Source organism: Neopsephotus bourkii, unplaced genomic scaffold (assembly GCF_033783945.1).
Source record: "Neopsephotus bourkii isolate Nb327-2 ecotype Australia unplaced genomic scaffold, CSIRO-AGI_Nbou_v1 NB_1820, whole genome shotgun sequence".
In the NCBI taxonomy this organism is placed as follows: domain Eukaryota; kingdom Metazoa; phylum Chordata; class Aves; order Psittaciformes; family Psittacidae; genus Neopsephotus; species Neopsephotus bourkii.
Genome location: NW_026902293.1, coordinates 7,318,407 through 7,338,120, shown reverse-complemented (window position 1 = coordinate 7,338,120; position 19,714 = coordinate 7,318,407). Strand labels below are relative to the sequence as shown.

Here is a 19,714-nt window from a genome sequence, read left to right as displayed (position 1 = left end):
CACAACTATGCCTTCTCAAATAATTTTTGCTTGAAGTCATGCCACTGCCTGCATTTTGTATAGGCATGACTTCTAGCATACTCCTCACAGTGATGCTTCTCCTACACCCCACGCTTCTTTTTATGCAGCTTGCTCCTTATACTCAGTACCTGGGAGCAGTAAAAAATTGCTGGGACGCAGACGTGTTCAGAACATCTGTAGGAGGAGCCCTGTAAGAAGGAGAAAGCAGGCTTGTCAGTCACAGACCTCAGCACTGTGGTTGTGCTTCAAAGTCTCCAGAACTGTTCACTACAGCTTCTTTCTCTGCCCTGAAATAAAAACGTAGAGAAAATTTGCATTCCCCCAGCTTCCCTACTTAATTTAGTACCATACCTACGCAGTCGTTAGATGGTACATTAGCTGCTAGAGATGAAGGACATGTATCTCACGTCATCAAACACAGGTACTTTTCCAATATTTATAGCCAGCATAAGATTCCAAGAATAAGAGTTACTTCCATCACATGGCACGTGGTAGAGCGATAAAGCTATTTTAGGTTAAATCACCTGCATGGGCAACTAAACCCTTACAAAGCAGAGGGGAGAGCATGGCTGTCTTTTGCAATCTGCATTTGATCACTACGTGAAAAGTTATCTTCTCACTGACAAGAAAGCTCATACTAAGTGACAGTCCAGATGATCTTACCCAGCATTGTGAAAGAGCGTAACTGTCCCTCAGTCAGTCAACAACAGACCTGAGTGCCTCATCCATAATGCACAGTACCCCTGGTACAGCCTCATCCTTGATACTCTGCTTCCAGACTACATTATCAGAACCTCTTCTCTGTACCTGTCAGTCAAACAGCCTTGCTTTTGTGAGACCTGATGCAAGCACAGAGGCTTGTCTTTGCTGCAGCATATTAAAACCTGTGACTGAAAATGACTGATTTGTGCAGAGAGGGGTAGGTAGCCACTTACACGTTAACACTTTTGGCATTACTGAATGAAGGTTTGCAAAATCATTCTGTTACACAAGGGAAAGAAGGGAATATCTGAGGGCAAAAAAGAAGGGGTTTGGAAAGAAACCTCGGAGTCATGCCTACTCCCTCCAGGGTATTGACTTGCCACATACATTCCTTCTGATTTTATTTTGGAGCTATGGATAAAGCACAGTGATATCTGTCAATAAAAAAAACCCAAACCACAGTCCCACCCAACATACAAGAGGTCTGCCCAAGGGGAAGCCTGCATGGGACCTGGGATGCACAGTATATAATTAGACTGGAGCATAATTCACCAGGACATCTGCGTGCACCCACACCTGAGACTTTGCATTCAGACATGCAACATGAGCTACAAACAGATTAATAAGTTGAAACAATTTAATAAGAGCAACAGGAAAGACAAAAAAGGCCTCATCACTCACCTAAAAATGCATTAATAGGAAAGTGTTCTAAATTTCAGGGGAAGAAGCCTGAGGAGAGGCAGGGGACGGGACTTGGTGTCGGACTGCTAGAAAAAGGATTGTGTTCTTGTTTTCACATACACCTTTTATTTTAAGCTTCACAAGCTAAACAGTTTCATGCTCCTCACTCTGGCAGCCTGCAATTACACCAGAAGAGTGTGAACATCTTTAAAAGGAATATCTAAGCGTCTGTGGCAAAGAAATCTTGTCTTTCATTGTCCCTACACCAACAAACAGTCCAGCCTCCCACTTCACATTAGAGCACTGCAAAGCCAATACAGCGGATTGGCATTTTAAAGTTAAATACCATTTCACTGATTGCACAACATTCAGATAAGTACACTGGAAGTCTGTAATTAGTCTGACTTTTAAAAATAGTTCAATTTCCATGTATTTGTTCTAAGTCACATAAAAGCTGACAAAAGCCCCCAAGACCAGGGTTACCAGAGAAGTCAGCTTTCTTCTGACAGACACCAGACACCACATGCTCTTGGTGCAACAGCAAAAATACAATTTCTCTAAATGTCTGATCTTTAAATAGCAAACCTTTGACTCATCTCACAAAGCACGAAAGGCTGTGTGAAGTGAGAGTCAGTGTTTAGTTTCTTACCTCAGTTGTACCATACAGCAAACTTTTTCAGACAATGTTGACCCAGAAAGCGCAGTCATCCTGACTGCACTGAGCAAACATTGGCACCAACGTGTTTGAATAATCCCCCAAGGACAAAACTGCAAGTTCCTGACAATTACACCTCAGTGCTAATAAAATTTACACTAACCCAAATGAACATTAACAAGTATTCTTCATTTCACCCTTTTGGGGCTTTATTAATTAGTTTTAAATCTTCCTTTTGCTTTAGCATGTTAGGGCCACATTAAACAAGTCTTTTCTAGGAAAAAGTGTGAAGGGTTTCTTTACCAACTCTTATTTTTGGTCTTTGCAGGACAAAGGACTGATCTATGCATATAAAATTAATTACCCAAGATTCATTGACTGTTTCTTGCACAGAAGCACGGTAATGCCACCTTTTCTTGCTCATTTAAATTTTGCATATGATAAATCTTTGTTAAAAGGTGATCTCTGATAACTTGCCCTTTTAAAGTCTGTTTCCTAGCCCTAGAAAAAAGGAAATAAAGAAAACTGTTAAAATATAGGCTTGATAGGGAAGACAAGGCTGCAATGTTTGTGCGGGATACTGGCTGGTAATCCTTAAGTGCCCCTTCGGACACTGTAATTGTCTCAAGAAATAGATGAAAACAGGAGAAATTCTAAAAGGAAGCTTTTCAAATCTACATGGAGAAATAAAATTTTTGTGCAGTGCTCAGAAACTGACGCAGTAAAAATCTATAAAATGCTTTTCTCTAGCCAATTAAACAAGTGATGATCATAACTTCTATATATGCGATTTGGGAAATTTAAGTGATATTTTCCCTATAGAATGTATATAGGACCACTAAAATGTAATCAGTATATAAATGAAACCAGAAAATTCCAAAGAAACTGGTTTTCCTCATCTGGATGCAATTTTTCATTCAGTGATTCCTTTTTTCTTTTATGCCCCAGGAGCACAAATTCAGTTTGTACTCACCTTTCATGGGATAAAATCTGAAAACTTGGATTTTTGGTTGGTTCTATGCTGCTATTATTATGAAAGGCAGTTCACGGACCCATTGGTATGGAGAATTAATTATCTGTGAAACTTGAATTACATTGGCAGGACACCGCAAAGAAGGGCTACAGTACCACTTCATGTGATGTGGCATAAAAACTAGGAGGACTTTATTTCTAGGCCTCTTAAGAGGATGTTCAGTGACTAGGAAGAAAAGCAAAAGGTAGCACAGTATTTTTTTAAACAATTCATAGATTTTATATCCATTTTGGCCAAGATTTTTCAGTGCATTGACTGAAAGTGCTTAATTTGGATCACAATAAAAGACAGATAGTTTTCAAAAAAGAGAATTTTCCCTTTGAAAATCCACTTTGTTTTCATGTCCATATTTTTCACTATGATCACTAAAAGTGCCATTTTGTGTTTGGCCAATAAAAATCTGTCCAGAATCATACACTTTGCTTTTGAAACAGGGCATTGAGTACCAACAAGAATACTCAATTATGAGCTTTAAAGGTGTATGAACTTCTCCATATTTAACATTCTACAAATGTGGCTTCCACATACCCTTACACAGGGCATCTGGCTTACATGAACAGATTTCTTTCTTGCTTGTAAATCTGAAATCAAATGTGGGGATAATTAATAAGGACAGTGGCTATGCAATGCCCCATATTCATGGCCAAGTGAGACGACTTTGTCTTCTCTGCACTACAGAGCTGGTGTTTTCTTTTGATCATGATACTGAGGACAACACATTATCCAAAGTTACAGGTTAAGGCCCATTATTCTAGTGGCCTTTCCTTAGAAACAAGTAAGGATCAACTATGGACAATAAAGGAAGCCGCAGTAAATAAATAATAATAGTACTAGTAATAATGTAGACTGGCTCGATTCTGTTCTGCTTATATTAGCAATATATGTGCCCAGTGAATTGAGAATGTAAGGTACCACAAGGATCCTAAATCAAGAAGCTCCTAATGCAGTAGCAATTTTGTGGTTAAGTGTTTTGTTCCTCATTACTATCCGGTATCCTACTGATTATTTCTCTGTACTTAGATTTCCCTGCCTCCAAAAAATTACATAGGTGTATATTATTTAGATATAGTCCAAAAATGAATGTTTTGCTACTTAGGATATTTCTAAGAATTGCTGACAAGTGCTAGGAACTTGCACAAAAATATATCAAAAACACAGAAAAGAAGTAGGCGGCCTTGTTATTGCAAGTGATAAGTTGCCTCATTTCCTTTAATGCAAAAGATCATCTTGGATAATTTCTTCTTACAGGTTTCTCTGATAAATAAATGGATAAAGCCTCTTAAACAAACAAGACCTCAGATATCAATCACCACAAGAAAATGAGTTTTCCTTCCTCACCCCAAAGAAAAGCATTATCTTCCTATGCATTTTGCCTATGAGCTGCTGACAGTTTTAGCTTTAATGAACATTTTTTACAGAAATATGACCCCAGTGTTCTCCATTTCCTTAAAATCAGACTCCATAAGAGAAGTAGAAAGGCAAAGGACAACAAGAAGAATTCTTATAATTCATAAACAGCAGAGTAGAGATTCTGCTATTGAGAGAGTTTTGTAATTTCCAGTATGATCTTGAGGGTTGGGCACATTGGTGAGCACCTTGTCAGCACCATTCCAAACACCTGCCAGTCTGCCTGTAGTGCCAGAAATCACTGCCACTCTCATCAAGTTAACTGGAGGTGGCTTCACACATCCATACCCCTGCAAAGGCCACATTCCATGGTTTATGCCTACCATTTTCAGTTCCTTGCTTTGAAGTGAGATGTGTCCACCTAGCAATGCCCTGTACTCTGGAACATTCTGCATATGTGGAAACTCCAAAGCAAAATGGAATGAAAGATGTTTTCTCAGCCACACACATATGTCTTCTGTGAGCCTTTGATGCTTGTGTCAAAGGGTAGATGGACTTCTTAAAGCCTCACATAGTCTATGCTAAATGAATCATAACAGGTGTGTGCTTAGAGACCCAATAAAATTAGTAACTTCATGAGATTAGTAATTGCATGAAGATTGTGCAGATAGATTGAAATTACATAAGGTCAGGGAGGTGAGTTGTTCATCTGTCCAGAGCAACCTAGTGGTTCAGAAGTCTTAAATCTTTCCTTAAACCATACTCCCTTGACAACTAGAGGGTTGTAACACCCTACAACAACAATAACTCTCAATTTCTGTAATACAGTGAAGCACTTAAGTGGAAAAACTGTTGAGAGATGACTGTTTAAAGTTTAGCAATGTTAATGCTCTTCTTACATCTTGCACTTCTATCTTATATTTAAAAGGCAAACACTGCAATCTCAGACTACCAGGCATGACCGCATAAATCTGTGGGTCAGTTTCCTGTGGGAATAGCAAGCCTGCAGCCATGGGAAACACATTTACAGTACAGCAGAAGTCAGGAAAAAAGTAAGACCTACCATCTCTTCTTAAAGGTTAATCCCCTAATCTTAGTTGTAAAGTAGAGGATTTGCAGTGAACACAAAGAATGTAGTTCCTACCAGGGTCTAATCTAATAATTGTCTATTGGCACACTTTACTAATCAATCAGTTATCTGCTCTCCTTCCAAACATAATATGTGTATTGTAATGATGCATTGTCAATGCCTCAGGCTAGATTAATTTAAAGTAACTATAATTTAAAGCAATTGAAGGCAGAGAGAACCATAACCTTATATTACGTTTTTACATTGTAATCTCACAAACAGCTACAGACAGGAAAGGAAAAAGCCTGCAGTGACTTGGAAGTATAATGAACACTTGCTAACCCACTTTTATAGGTTTGTACAGGTTAAGGAATATTCTTCTAGGTAAAAGTTTCCAACACTTCATATGTCAAGAGTAAAACAACAAACTCCAAACACATTTTAAAAATATGTAACTGCAGAAGAAATTCTCTGTATTTGAGAAAAGGAAAATGTGTCTTTGATTTTAATGCTGTTATTATAGTTGAATAAAACATTAGAGAAAAATAAAAATAATGTTTTTTGTATTAGCTTTAAATTTGTAAAAGTTTTAAAAGAAAATTCCTGCATATTTTTCAGCATACTGCTAAGTTACAAACTGCTAATAATATGCAGTTACTTCAATTTATTTCTCACCATCTGATCTACTTTGTTTTAGAATTTCATATTTCAACACAGCCAAGAAGAGCACTTGTCATACAAAAGAGCTTGGTATAATTGAGCCAGATGACGTGCCCCACAAGTAAAATCAGCCATTCATGAAAGCTGGTCACCAGAGGCCATTTCAAACAATGCACATTTCAAAGTAATCTAAAGTAATCCCTTTTCTCTACTGATTTGGTTTCCAGGCAGTCTTAAGCACATGTGTGCAGCAAACAGGAGGCTTATTAAAACCTGATGTTATATTGGAAGTTATAATGCCATTGCCTTGTGATTGAATTCCACGTCTGTTAGTCTTCAAAGAGAGGAAAAAAAATCAATTAAATTTATATGCTTATTAAACATGAGTGTCATGATACGTGCACTTTATTAGCACTTGCTAAATAATTAAGACTGAGAAAGATAATTAGATGTGCACTAAGGTCCAAACAGGCTTCTGATATCAGATTTTTTTTATCTTTAAAGAAAGTGGCTTTCCATCTACCAGGTAATATTATTACTAAGAGACTCCACGTATTTTTCAAACCTAAAGAATAAATTCTGTGTATGAAAGAATTGCAGGTAATTTTAAAATTCCATTTTAAACCCACATATCTTTGCTATAACCCTGCTCACTTCAGCAGTGTGGGGCATTATGAAAACACACGTTACAATAACACAGTGCCGATTCAGTAATCCAGTAAGTAGTTTTGGTTGGGAGATCATATAACAGAGGTGAACAACAGCGACACAGTTTGCACGTTTCTTTAAGTTTCCATTTAAGTCCACCAGCTTTAGAAACGGCTAAAGAGCACAGATTTTCACATCTCCTTTAGGTAAAGGACTCTTTCAATTTAAAAAGCTTCCTCCCTAGATATGCTTCTTCCCCTCAAAGTTCTGCAATTCTCTTTGAAAGAGGGACTTTTTTTTTTTTATTTGGTAAATAGTTTGTTTTCCTAAATAAATGGACATGATCAACTTGAATACGAATACAGCATCTTTAGCACAGAATATCTACAATCCACGTATATAGAAGAAGGCAGAGAACATGTCCATTTATTTCCTCATGGCAATGTACACATCTCCATTATCACAGGGAGAGGTTAAGGTAGGTTGTGCCATCATGTGGGTGGGTGGTCTTTGGGTGGGAGCAGAGCTTAATGCATGGCTGCTCTGGCCACTCTCCTTGCTGACAGCACAGGGGGAAGCATCAGGAGCTCATGGGGATCCAGAGGAGCCTATGTTAGGTCTGAAGCATGAGGAACTTGCACTATGAATCTATATAGGTGTCTGTATATAAACAAATAGCAGCACCTGTACTCCTAGGAGAAGACCTCAGATGTACTTTAACCTGTAGCGCAGTGTATTCAAATGAGTTTTATTCTCGGTAAGTTCAAACTCACTTTAGTAGAATTCTAAGATAGACCCAACAGATCAGGTCCTGAGTACTGATTTTAAAGCAAGATTTTCCTCACTAACCTACTTCTTTTTGTCAAGCAGCTTTTCCAGCCCTGGCACAGTATAAATTTTACTTTTACTGATATACATGTAAAAGCTTCTTGACAGATAAAGAAATCTGTTTTTAAATAAGTTCCTCCCTGACAAACCTGCACTGTAGAGAAACAAGCTTACTAATAATAGTAAATACAGTCAGACCAAATAAAACAATCTGTTACAAAAAGATGCTTCACATCCTTTTCCATAAAGATTAGTTAGCACTGACTTGAGGCACTGCCGAGAATCACATCACTCTTGCTATCAATCTTACTTTTAATCGCCTTTATAACCAGAAGGCCCAGTGTTCACCTGGGGAGGCACAGGGTACATCCCTGGTGCAAAGTTGCTTTAAGATCTTTGCTAAATACTTCAAGAAAAGCTAAGCACATGAAAAAGGCCAAAATACAAGAATCATCTGGATAATGAGTTTCATCTGAAAATTAGTATTCCTTTCAAAGAAGCCCAAAATCAGAGTCACCCTTGCCTGCTCAAGGACAGAATATACCATATACAGCTTATCTGTCTGAGGAATATCAATTCTCTCAGCCTGAATTCTGGTAATCTGTTCTCAAAGAGCTGTTTGAAAATAATCTTCAGTCTGAGATCTAAGAGACTCCAGAAGGACTTGTTGAAATTATTCTGTGAATAATTTTATGTCAGAAAACATTTTGAAAGGCTAGCACATACAAATGCGTTTGCATTTTCCAAGGGAAAATGCCTACAGAAAGGCTTTCTTCATCTTTCAAGCTCACATACAGGTACTTTCTATTTCACCGTTGTAGCTTCTGTAGATGAGGGAGCAGTTTTAAAGGATGCAAGACAAAGCTGAATATATTCAAGCACCCATAGTTTTATTTACAATGCATTTCTTACTAAGCGAAGTATTTAGCAATGAAGAGACATAATTTTATATCATATTTATAAATGATATATATAACATATCTTTATAGATAATTAATGGTAAGCCTGCTCATGAGCCAAGCTTCTACTAAGATGCCTGACACAACACTTACTGAAATATTTTCTCTATCAGTGCTGGAGCAGGCAGTCCACCTTATGTCCCAGTGTCCGACTGTGCATTATGCACAGAGAGGGAAGACAGGAATGGAAACTGGTAATCCTTAGGTGGAAGCATCTGAATAATACAGCATGGATCAGGAGCAGGAAGGAGCAGGATGTATCTGAAATCACTCATACCTAATGGAGAGGAGATAGAAACCAAAGTACAGAACTGTAGTGCCTTTCTTCATTTTGTGTAGGAAGGAATCTGGGAGGCATTCCAGTTTACAGTGATTATTGTGGGGAAACCATCAATGATTGATTTACTGGATGGTTTGGTTTTTCTTTCTTCCCTAAATGTAGATGAGATGTTCTTATGTGAAAGGTGTCTCATAAACTGCATCAATGACCCAACTCGGGAATGCTTAGACCAACATATAGAGAATCCACTTCTTTGTCCTTAGCAGGCTCAGTTGTGAGGTCGGACCAAGCTGCTCAGGACTTTACCAAGGTTTGAAAACTCCAAGGATGGACACTGCCCAAATGCACTGGGGCCTGTTCTACTGCTTGACTGAGTTGAGGGCAAAATTTGATTTTCCTTACATTCAGTCTGAGCCTTTTTTGTCCATATTAATGTCCACTGCCTCTTGTTCTCCTGCCATGCATGACTGTCAAGAAAGAGACTCCATCGTCTCGACCTAGGCATGGAGGGACTGCTGTTAGACCTCCCAAAGCTGTCTCTGCTCCAGGCTGAACAACCCTGCTCCCTATACCCTTCACCCAGGAAAAGGGCTCCAACCCCCAACCATCTTGATGGACATCTGCTTATGTCTTTCCCATACTGGGGACCTAGAATTGGACATGGTATTTTAGATGCTGTTTAGCAAGTGTTGAGTTAAATACATTTTAATATTTGACTTAATATTTTAATAGTATTGCTATTAGGGAAAAGTGAGATGAACTAAGTGAAACAAAACTTTCACAGAGCCTTTCCTTTCAAAGAGAATGAATCAATAAAGATTTTCAAAGAGCTGGATTGACTGAAAACACAATTTTTCTATTTTTGGTTATTTCTGAACATTTTGTGTTTTTCTCACGACCAGAAATGAATAATGCCAAAAAAAAACCCCAAGTTTTGTTACAGTTACAGGCTGACCAAAATACAGAAGGCAGCAGTACACTAATAGGCTGTTTTCTTAAGGATACTGGCACCAAAGCAAGTCCTGGAATTCAGTGCATAGTAGTATCACAGAGTAATATCCATGTCTCTCATTGCCCACAAGTCTAACACTCTTTCTACTGTATTCTTGTTCTACTTATTTTGTCACTATACACAGTTTAGAAGAGATGTCTGACATCTGTCCCTCCCATTGAAAAGTCTTAAATGTTAAAGACCAAATTCTGTTCCTCAGTCACAGGAATTAGACAGAATTTCAGGCCTTATCCAAAGTCCCTTGAACTGCACAGAAGTCTTCCAATTATTTTGGTGGGTCATTGCTTCAACAGAAATTAAAGCTTATTTAAACATTCTTTTTGTGTGTGTGTGTTTTGTTTTGTTAACCAAGCAGAGTGATTAAAACAGGATCTGGAAAAGAAGTGCAACTCTATACATGAGGGAAAAGATATTTGAAATCCCATCTGTCCCAGGCCCCATGTAAATGTAAAGAGCACAGCTGGAATGAAACAAGTGATCTGACTGGTTTCTGATGAGCTGGGTGGTGTAAATGTTTCACACTAACCACACTGCACATTCATAATATAGGAGCTAATTCATTTGCCATGAATACATACCTGTGTATGTTGTCCTTTAAAATAAACAAGCAAAAATGAGTAATTTATCAAGAGTTAAACGAATATTTTTCCAGAGGGACCCTTTCTGTCCCATATGGCTGATTTTAAAGTCTAAATGCAGGCAGCTTTTAAGCTACAACCTCTGTCTCACTATGTGAAACAGTTATTGCTTTAAAATATGGAATTTCAAATTTTTAGTGCTGTCAACAAGTTCCAATTGTTCCTGAAAGTATCATTCAAGCTGCTTATGAGTTTCTTAGAAGACTGAAAAACTCTAAACACAGGCTGCAGACAGTGAATAATGATAATTTTCCAAAGCTTCTATTTACAATGGCACTGCATTTACAAAATGTGTTTATTTCTAGATTTTATTTAAGGAATTTCGATGGAAGGTTTATAACCGCAATAAAGCAGTTTTATAGGAAAAGTCTAGTGGAAAAAAAGGGAAATCATAACGTCCTTCATGTACTAAATTTTACAAATCTTTTTTATTTCTTAATATCTTAAAATCTATCGAATCCCCATATTATTCTTGAAGATATTATTATGATCTATTAATGCATTTCCCACAGGTTTTTTACACTAGGAATGAAGCTACTAACATGCATTTGTGTCTGCAGAAAGGCAACTCTGATCATAAGCTCTTATTAATAGAGACTGAGGGTCACAGGTTTCTTAGGCTAAGATAACTTCCAGATAATTCCTTCCTCCCCCCCCCCCCCCAAATCAGAGGTGCTTTCCATAGCTTACAGTGAAGAGCAAATAGTGCCTCTTGGACAGCAGATGCAGAAATTCCTAGCTTTTCTTAGCATCTCCTTTAAAAGCAGAGTGGTTTCAAGGAGACGATGTACCCTAAATTCCCTCCCCTGGGCTGTGGGATGCAGGATGACAGCACCCGTATAGCACATAGCATACATAACCCACTGCTTGGTCACCTGCTTGGGTTACCCCACCTTCTTGGTTTTTCCATTTTACTAGAAGCTCCTAGAAACTTACCTTTTCCTTAGCTGGTAAAATATGTTTAGATTATAGATATGTTAAAACTCAGGCAAAAATACATGCCAAATATTTCAGGGTGTAGAGAGAAAGGATCTGAAATGCAAACTGCATTATGCTAACGTATCATATGGCACTGGATTACGTTTCCATTGTCTCCTGCATTTAAAACTCTTGGTCAGAGGCATTTATCTTAACATTGCAACTATTTGTAAAACTCCTGCATGATTTTCTCTCTCAAAACTAGGCCTTTATTACAATATTGAGTTACATATTCAGCTTTTCATGGAATAGAAATGCAAAGAGACATAGCAAAATGCTGAGCATTGGAATGTGTTTCCTATGTTTGCTAATGTAATTTTTATGTATCTGCAAATTAAATCCTCCTGTGTTTCAAGTAACACCTATAGCCACATTTTTCAGGGCACAGCATGGGCCCTGTGGACCATGGCCAGGAGCAGCTGGGCAGGGATATGGCCCCATGGATGATGGCCTGGAAGGGTCAGGGGGATTTCAGGGAGATGAAATGGGGCTTCTCCATCACTGTGACATGGGTAGGTGATGGAGGAGCCCCAGGGGGCTGGAATGGGGTCCTGAGTCGTAAGCCCCAGGAGGCGCACAGAAGCAGGGAGGGCCAGAAGTATCTCATGGTCATGACATGCACAGGCAACAATAGAATCAGTTGTAAATGAATGAAAAAGTATCTATGCAGCTGAATGAGAATCAAAACCCATTATCTATAGCTGCAGAAAGGTTGCCCTCAAAGCTGCAATGGACAAGCACCTTTAACAAGGCAACCATTAAGGATAAATCCACAGTTTTGTGGTGAAGGTTGTAAAGAGCAACAAACAAAAATTGCGATACAGTAGAATGGAGCATGTCACAAATCGTCACCGTTACCAGTATGATAAAAAGGGATCTACTTATTATAAATTATCCTATCTTCTATGATTTTACATTGAGTTCAGCAGTCTATACAAAATACAAATCAACTGTTAACAGTTAAATGATACAGATTTTAGCTTACAGGTGAGGACTCAGTGGGAAGGCAATTTTAGGAAGTACATAACCGTAACCAAACAGGAAAGAGCTTTTGCTAATACATTTTCTTTTAGCGTGAAATTGCTTAAAACCAAGGCAGCTGATTGACTAGTGTGAATCATATGCATCTCCTAGACAGTGCAATGAATGTCACAAGTTAGCATCTAATACCTGCCTAAGGCTTATGGCTGAAAAACTACGCCTTCTGCCATATGTTATGGAAATATCCTGTTGAATAGGACTTTTGAACAATTTTTTATGTGTCATTCTCTGTTTGCAAACTTTATGTTGAATATAAAACCTTCAGTATTTTTTCCTGCTTTCTTACACAATATCTTTATGTTAGTTTCTTGATTTACTGTGCAAAGAATTAGCTAATTGATTATCACTGGCATCAATAAAATAACATTGAAACTGAAACATAGAAGGATCAGCTCAACTACTCTGAGTCCAGGTTAAGCTTTCTACTTACTCCAAGACTTGAGGCTCAGAAGAAAATCCTTAACTATTCAAACTGAAAATAAATTTCAATGCAATTTTATGTGGTGGAAAGAAAAACAAACAAACAAAAACCCACTGGAAGGCTTTTGTTTTCATTGCAGTGTGAAATAAAAAAATCTGAATTCTTGAAAGCTAAACTGTCATCTTCTGTCCAGTTCTACCTTTAATGAAAGACAGTTCAGATCATACATCCCTATGATATTAAATGACAACAGTCAGAAGTACAAGACTTCCCTTAAAACCTGATAATATTACTGCTAAGGATGTTATACCAGAAGGGCTTTCCAAATCCAACACCATTCTGTAATTTATTATGGATGATGACTTGTCAAGCTAGACTGGACAAAGAGCTTTGATCCTTAATAATCACCCGGCTAAGCCTCCTTGAAGATCTGTTCCAGGCTTGTTTCCATTCATCAATCTTACATTTGAGCTAAGACTGTCTTACACTTAGTTCATCTCTACCTGTGAGCTTATCACACACTATTGAGAAATTATTAAAAAAAATGACAAGCTGAGAATTCTGCATTTGGGTCACTGTTCAAAGTAACCATAGTTTCACTTACTGCTCCATACTGTAGGAATATCAGACAGAGTGTATATCCTGGTTTTGGTTGGGATGGAGTTAATTTCTTCCTAGCAGCTGGTGCAGTGCTGTGTTTTGGATTTATGATGAGAATAATGTTGATAACACGCTGATGTTTTTAGCTGTTGCTAAGCAGTTTTTATGCTAAGCAGTGTTTATACTAATTCAAGGACTTTTCAGCTTCTCATGGCCTGACAGTGAGAAGGGTGGAGGGGCACAAGGAGCTGGGAGAAGACACAGGCAGAACAGCTGACCCCAACTGACCACAGGGATATTCCGTATCGTATGATGTCATGCCCAGTATATAAACAGGATGGGGAAAAGCTGACCAGGGACCACTGCTCAGGAACTGGCTAGGCACCAGTTGCCAAGAGGTGAGCAATTGCATTGTACATCACTTGTTTTGTATATTCTAATTATTTCATTATTGGTATTATTTTTCCTTTTTTTCCTTTCTTCCTTTTCTGTCCCATTAAACTGTCTTTACCTCAGCCCATGAATTTTCTTACTTTTATGCTTCTGTTTCTCATTCCTTGATTATGATCCTGGGGTGCATGGGGAGTGAGCAAGCAGCTGGGTGGGGCTTAGTCGTTGGCTGGGGTTAAGCCATGACACTATTTTTTTGGAAGCTTATAGTGCTTGTTACCTTAGGAGCCAAATAAAGGAACTGGGAAAGACTTACTAGTGTTTAGCTATTTAATTAAATGAAATTCAGACTGGTTCATACTACAGTCTTCATCTGTGTTATGGTTCTCTGCCATATGTAAATATGGAACATTCGATATTTAAATGCTCCTCAACACCCTTGCCTTTTCTATCTTTGAAAGCAGAGGGCATTTAAATTGCATAATCTACAGGGCATTCAGACTTCAGTAATGACAGTGCTAGTGGGAACTAAACTATGACATATCGCTTGCTGCTGTTGTGAACTATCATGGCAGATGCATCGTTTGTTAGCTAGGCATGTCATCCATTGCAGCAAGTGGAGCACATCTTGAACAGTAAGTTAGCACAGTTGTGCCAGTGGATGAACTTGCTGATCCTACAATAAGGCTATTGTTATTATCTCCTACTTTGTTCCTGGGTCCCTAGACTACAGGCTCCCACAGAAAAAAGTCCTCACAACAGGCTTGTGCCTCAAGGAACAGCACTTGCTGGCATTCAAGCAGGAGTCACCATCTGTTGTTGATGTTTTGGTTCATTACTGGCACAGACACAGGTAAGATGTTCTTTTCTATCCACCATTACTAGAATTGTTTTTGAATCTATCTAACAATATCAACTCACATTTGAACCTAATTTTTGCTCACCATCTTTCCCCTGTCCTTACAGCAGGAAAGGAGCTTAAAATAACTGTCAGCATAAAGTCAAGGTTCCTTACCAGAAAGGAAACCATATTGCACATGGGAGGAACCAGAAATTACTAGCTTAGTGAAAATATTTTCCCAGTTCTTCAGTGTAACACACTGGAACTTCAGTAAAAAGAAACTTTTATGGTCTTGTAATCAAAGTTTTCTCTACTTCCATGTCTAACTATTACTGCTGTTGTCACCTGTGCTGACAATGAAGTATCTCCCTCCCACTTTTGGCAATGATTCTGTATCTTACAATCACCAGTGGTTATGATTAACGTATTATTCTTATTAACTGGCCTTCTAGAAAAAAATATTGACAGTTGAAGACAGGATACAGCCATCAATATGGCATGAAGCCTTCTTTATTTACAGATCTTTTCTGCACTCCACAATTTTTCTTTGATGGTAAGTGGTTATGCATCCAGTGACTATTTCCTGCCTTTTCCCTTCCTCCAAGAAAATCTCATAGTGTAAGCACATCAAAGCTGTTGGCTATAAGGAATTAGCAAGTGATCACCCTGTGGAGGGTCTCTCAGTCTATGAATACTACTAATAAGGCAATAAGTATGAGAGTTTCCTCAACGTGTAATTGCTTACTCTTCATCCCAGCAGGTTTTTCTTTACTTAATCATCAGCAAAATAACCCGTGTAAATCACAAAATAGCCTAGTTGTTTGATCATTCCTTTTCTTTGCGTTAGCCCTTTGATATTTAACCTCCCATTTTAGTCAGCTTTACAAGGATGTTTTCCAGAGAAACAGTATGTCTCATTTGATGCTAAATTAATCATTTGAAGAGAACATGTATGTTGCTAGGCTGACAGTAAGTGTCTGCATATGAAAGCAGGCCCAGTTGTAGGCCACAAAGAGTTGCTTCTGCAACAGACCAAGAGCCCTTCATCTTTATTGACCTAGGGAGCAGGTCAGATATGATGGCTGCTATAACAAAGACATTTCTTGAATACAAAAATGCCTTTGCAGTCACACCAGCTAATCAGTCTGAAAATCTCAATTTTATTTGGCTTTAAAATACTTCAAGATAACAGAACAATACGGCTGACATGGTAGAAGAAAGGCTAATACTTAATCTTTTCCAAGCCACGACAGACATGCAAATTAACATCTGACTGGGATGATAAGCCTTTTGGCAAAGTCTAAGTATCTTTTCACCTACTAACTGTGATTATGATAACCATTCTATGATTCTATGAACTAAAGCAACAACTAACACCAGAACAAAGTAACTTCAAGAGGTAAAATAAACACTTGCATCTTTCTTATAACAAAAATAAAGTCTTTGCAGTAAGCAATAGGATATGTTGTCCCTGCTTTGCTCTGCAAATATTTATCTTTTCTCCCTGCTTATGAGAAAGCAAGTGAACTGTATGCTAACTATAGCACATTTAGCTGTTATTTTCTAAGATCTAGCAGATGGTAGTGAGCTGTGTGGAAGAGGATGCTGGAAAGTAGTAACTTAGGATCAACCTGGATTCAGTTCTGAGGCCACCATGATGGAAAATTAATACTCTTACACATATGTGTATGTGTTACATAAGAGGTAAAAAATACTTAAAATAACATTTAAAATTAAATTTTAAATGACAGTTTCAAAAGAAGGAAAACCTAACAGAAAGAATATTCTTCTCAATAACAGGATAAGCTCTTAGTCACAGAGATGCACAACACTCTGTAAAACTGCTCCAAGATTAAGGTATGTAAGTTATGTGGCAAATATTGTAGGGATCTTAGTTTCTATCCTGCCTCATGGGATGAAAAGGAGTGTTTAACTGCTGGGCTCCTGCTGGTTTTGAATGAATATGCAATGCTTCATTAATATTTATCCCTTTTTCTTCTAACCATACTATACATGATCTCTTTTGGAGTTTCAGGAAAACCAGCAATTATCACATCAAAGGTCATCAGTCCACCAGGGAAACTTCAATCCTTAACTGGAGGAGAATTGCTTTAGCTTTTGCAAACACCTCAGATCAGGCAAGCGCTTTCCCTCCTCCCTTCCCTCCTGCGACTCTTGTTGGTTTTATTTAATCAGCTTAGAAGACCTCCTTAGTTTTCCTGTGATGCCATACGCTATCCTAGACATCAAAAAGATTTTTATACCACTGTTGTATTTATATAGAGGGAATAAAAGAATAACAATGACTTAACCATGCTGCACAAAAGGTCCAGTATGAAACAATCTGAAAGACTCCGCTTAAATTTACCAAAAGATATTTTTGTTAAGCTCCATTCTGAAGTTATCGGCAACACTCTGTTACTTCAATAATAATGGTAGCACTAAAGAAAGAAGGTGTTCCATGCAGATGAAAATGGAAACAGAAATGTTCAACTTTTGCTGAACAGCAGAAATCAGAACTGAAAAATTAACAGACTCTACTCCTGCCAACAGCAAACATTAAATAAAAAAGGTATGTGTCAAAACCCAAGATAAATCAAGAAATTGTTTTCAAAATAATGATAACTTAAAAAATAATAAATGCTGTGTTCATGTTACTTATCTTTTGGCTTTATTGCCCCTATGGTTGTGCATTTTGAAATTTTTTGGCAATCCTAAATCCTAAAGAATATTTATTTTGTCTTTCAAATGAAAGATAAGTTTTCCTAGGATCACACCATGCCAAAAACGAGGTTTGTGATAAAGCAGAGAGAGCTGGCAAGGCTAAAAAGGTGTTTTCTTCAGGGCTGAGGAAAAGAGAGTTCTGATGACACACAATGGGAAGGGCACCACATTCATCTGTGTTTCTAGTCTCGCCAAAGAATGGATGACCAAACATCATTAATTCTGAGTATTACTCTTTTTGGCTCTTGTACCTTTGCACAACAAATTGATTTAGGCATGTAGGAATCTTGATGCTAATCAAAACATGACTTCAGTGTCATGTAGCCTGCTAGCTTGGGCAGGTGAACTCCACTAAAACCAAGAATCATGCAGTGCTTAAAAAAAATAATTATTAAAATAAATCAACAAATTTGGCAGAACTGTAAGGGAATACTGCTCTACTTTGTCTGAAGTATCATTTCTTTCTGAGTGCTATTTCTGGCTCTGATCCTATGCATAACTCCTGTGGCCAAATCCCATTAAATAAGAGTCTTTCCTACTTTATGTGTGAAGCTGTGCAGGGAATTAGCCTCTAAAAATATTGTAAAGCAAACCCAAGTAATTTTATCCAACTTACTGCTTTAATGTTATTAGTTAATTGATTTGATTTAATAAGCTAATCCATGTTCCCCACTGCCTCCTTTAAAAATAGAGTGGGAGGGAACACACTCATGTACTGAGGTGAACCAGCTATATGTTTCTGAAGCATGTTTTTCTTTTGATAAAATTACAAGTTTGTAATTCCCTCTTTCTGTTCTTTACAATAAACTAATCTAACATCTGTAAGGGTAGGGACCCATCTAATAAGCCACAGAACCATATGAAGCTGAAATTTCAGCCTTTCCCTGCTCTGCAGGCCTCCTTACCAAGACATGAGGTGGTATGTCCCTCATGCATGAGAAACTTCCCTCACCAGTCACTGTATCATGTAGCGTATTTGGAGAGGATACTGTTCTTGTACTCATCATGATAAGGCAGAAGGGGAGAAGAGGGAGACAGGCAGAAGAGCTGTTCCTCCTCACAGACCACAGAAAAACCTGCTATCTTCTTCTTGGATGCTGACAAGGTAGGGAACATTGATATTGCTACTACAGCTCTGCATCACATGATTGCCTTAAGCTCCTTGGACAGCCTGCTAATGCAGGGCCTCCTATACAGTTAATTTACTTAAGGTAAATATAATAATTTGTTTTTACTGTACTTTCATATTACTGTACCTACTCCTTGGGTGTTCAAGAATTCAGTGTTGTTGGCCTAGCAAAGTAAACTCAAGAATTAACTAGGAGCATTACTATATAGAAATGGACTTTGTTAAAAAGTGACTTGAAATGTTAAACAATTGGTTTGTTCAAACAGCTAAAATGACTGAACATTTGAGCTTGACTTGATAGCATGAATATTCTCATGGCAAAACACAGAGTACTGAGGAATTTTGCCTATGGCTATGATATGAATGAACTGAATCATCCCCTGAAAAAGAAACTCTTCGATCTTCAACTGAGCATGTAAAATACAGAAACCAGTATAGTATACCGAACAAGCTGCCATTTGAGCAGTGAAATTTTACTGTTTTGTTTTGTGATTAGTACATTTGGTGACACTGATACTGTAATATTCATAATTTCTAGTTACTGCTCTGTTTTTAGCCCTGTTAATTTTGGTACAATTCAGATAGGTTTGAGAAGCACAGAAGAAGGCAGCCACAGAATCAGCTGAGAGTTTCATTTGGGTGCACTGAAAGTCCACTCACATAGCTGAAAGGAACTCCCAGGTAGGGAAGCATTTGCTGCAGACGAGGGACACATCACAGGTCTGCTGAACTGCTCTTAAGTTAGATCCTTAAAGGTGAAAATAACAGCAGAAACCACCAAGGCTTTTCTGAAGCTTTCTGTTATAAAAAATTGAGACACTTCCTCTTGGTGAAAAACCCATTATCAATATCAAAACCTTTGTCCCATCAACACTCAGTTACTGTACTACATCATGAGCGTCTGAGTTGTTAGAAACACACTAAGGCTCTGAAGCTTCTACAGAACATTTGACTTGGGGAGTTACAGGACAGAAATGATGTAAAGACCTGCTCTGGTTAACTGTTTCTGGATGGTGTGATAAGCACTGATTTTCATCTACAAAGGAATGGACCTAAG

At 38.0% G+C, this 19,714-nt stretch overlaps 1 protein-coding gene across 3 annotated transcripts in view; it reads right to left on the bottom strand.

Moving 5' to 3' along the window:
* Positions 1-19,714, bottom strand: part of SULF1 (sulfatase 1) — a 122,113-nt gene that overhangs the window by 62,603 nt on the left and 39,796 nt on the right. For all 3 annotated transcript variants that reach the window (XM_061343066.1, XM_061343064.1, XM_061343067.1), the window contains one exon: positions 150-209. The gene's annotated coding sequence lies outside the window, so the exon portion shown is untranslated. The remainder of the gene's footprint in view (positions 1-149; positions 210-19,714) is intronic.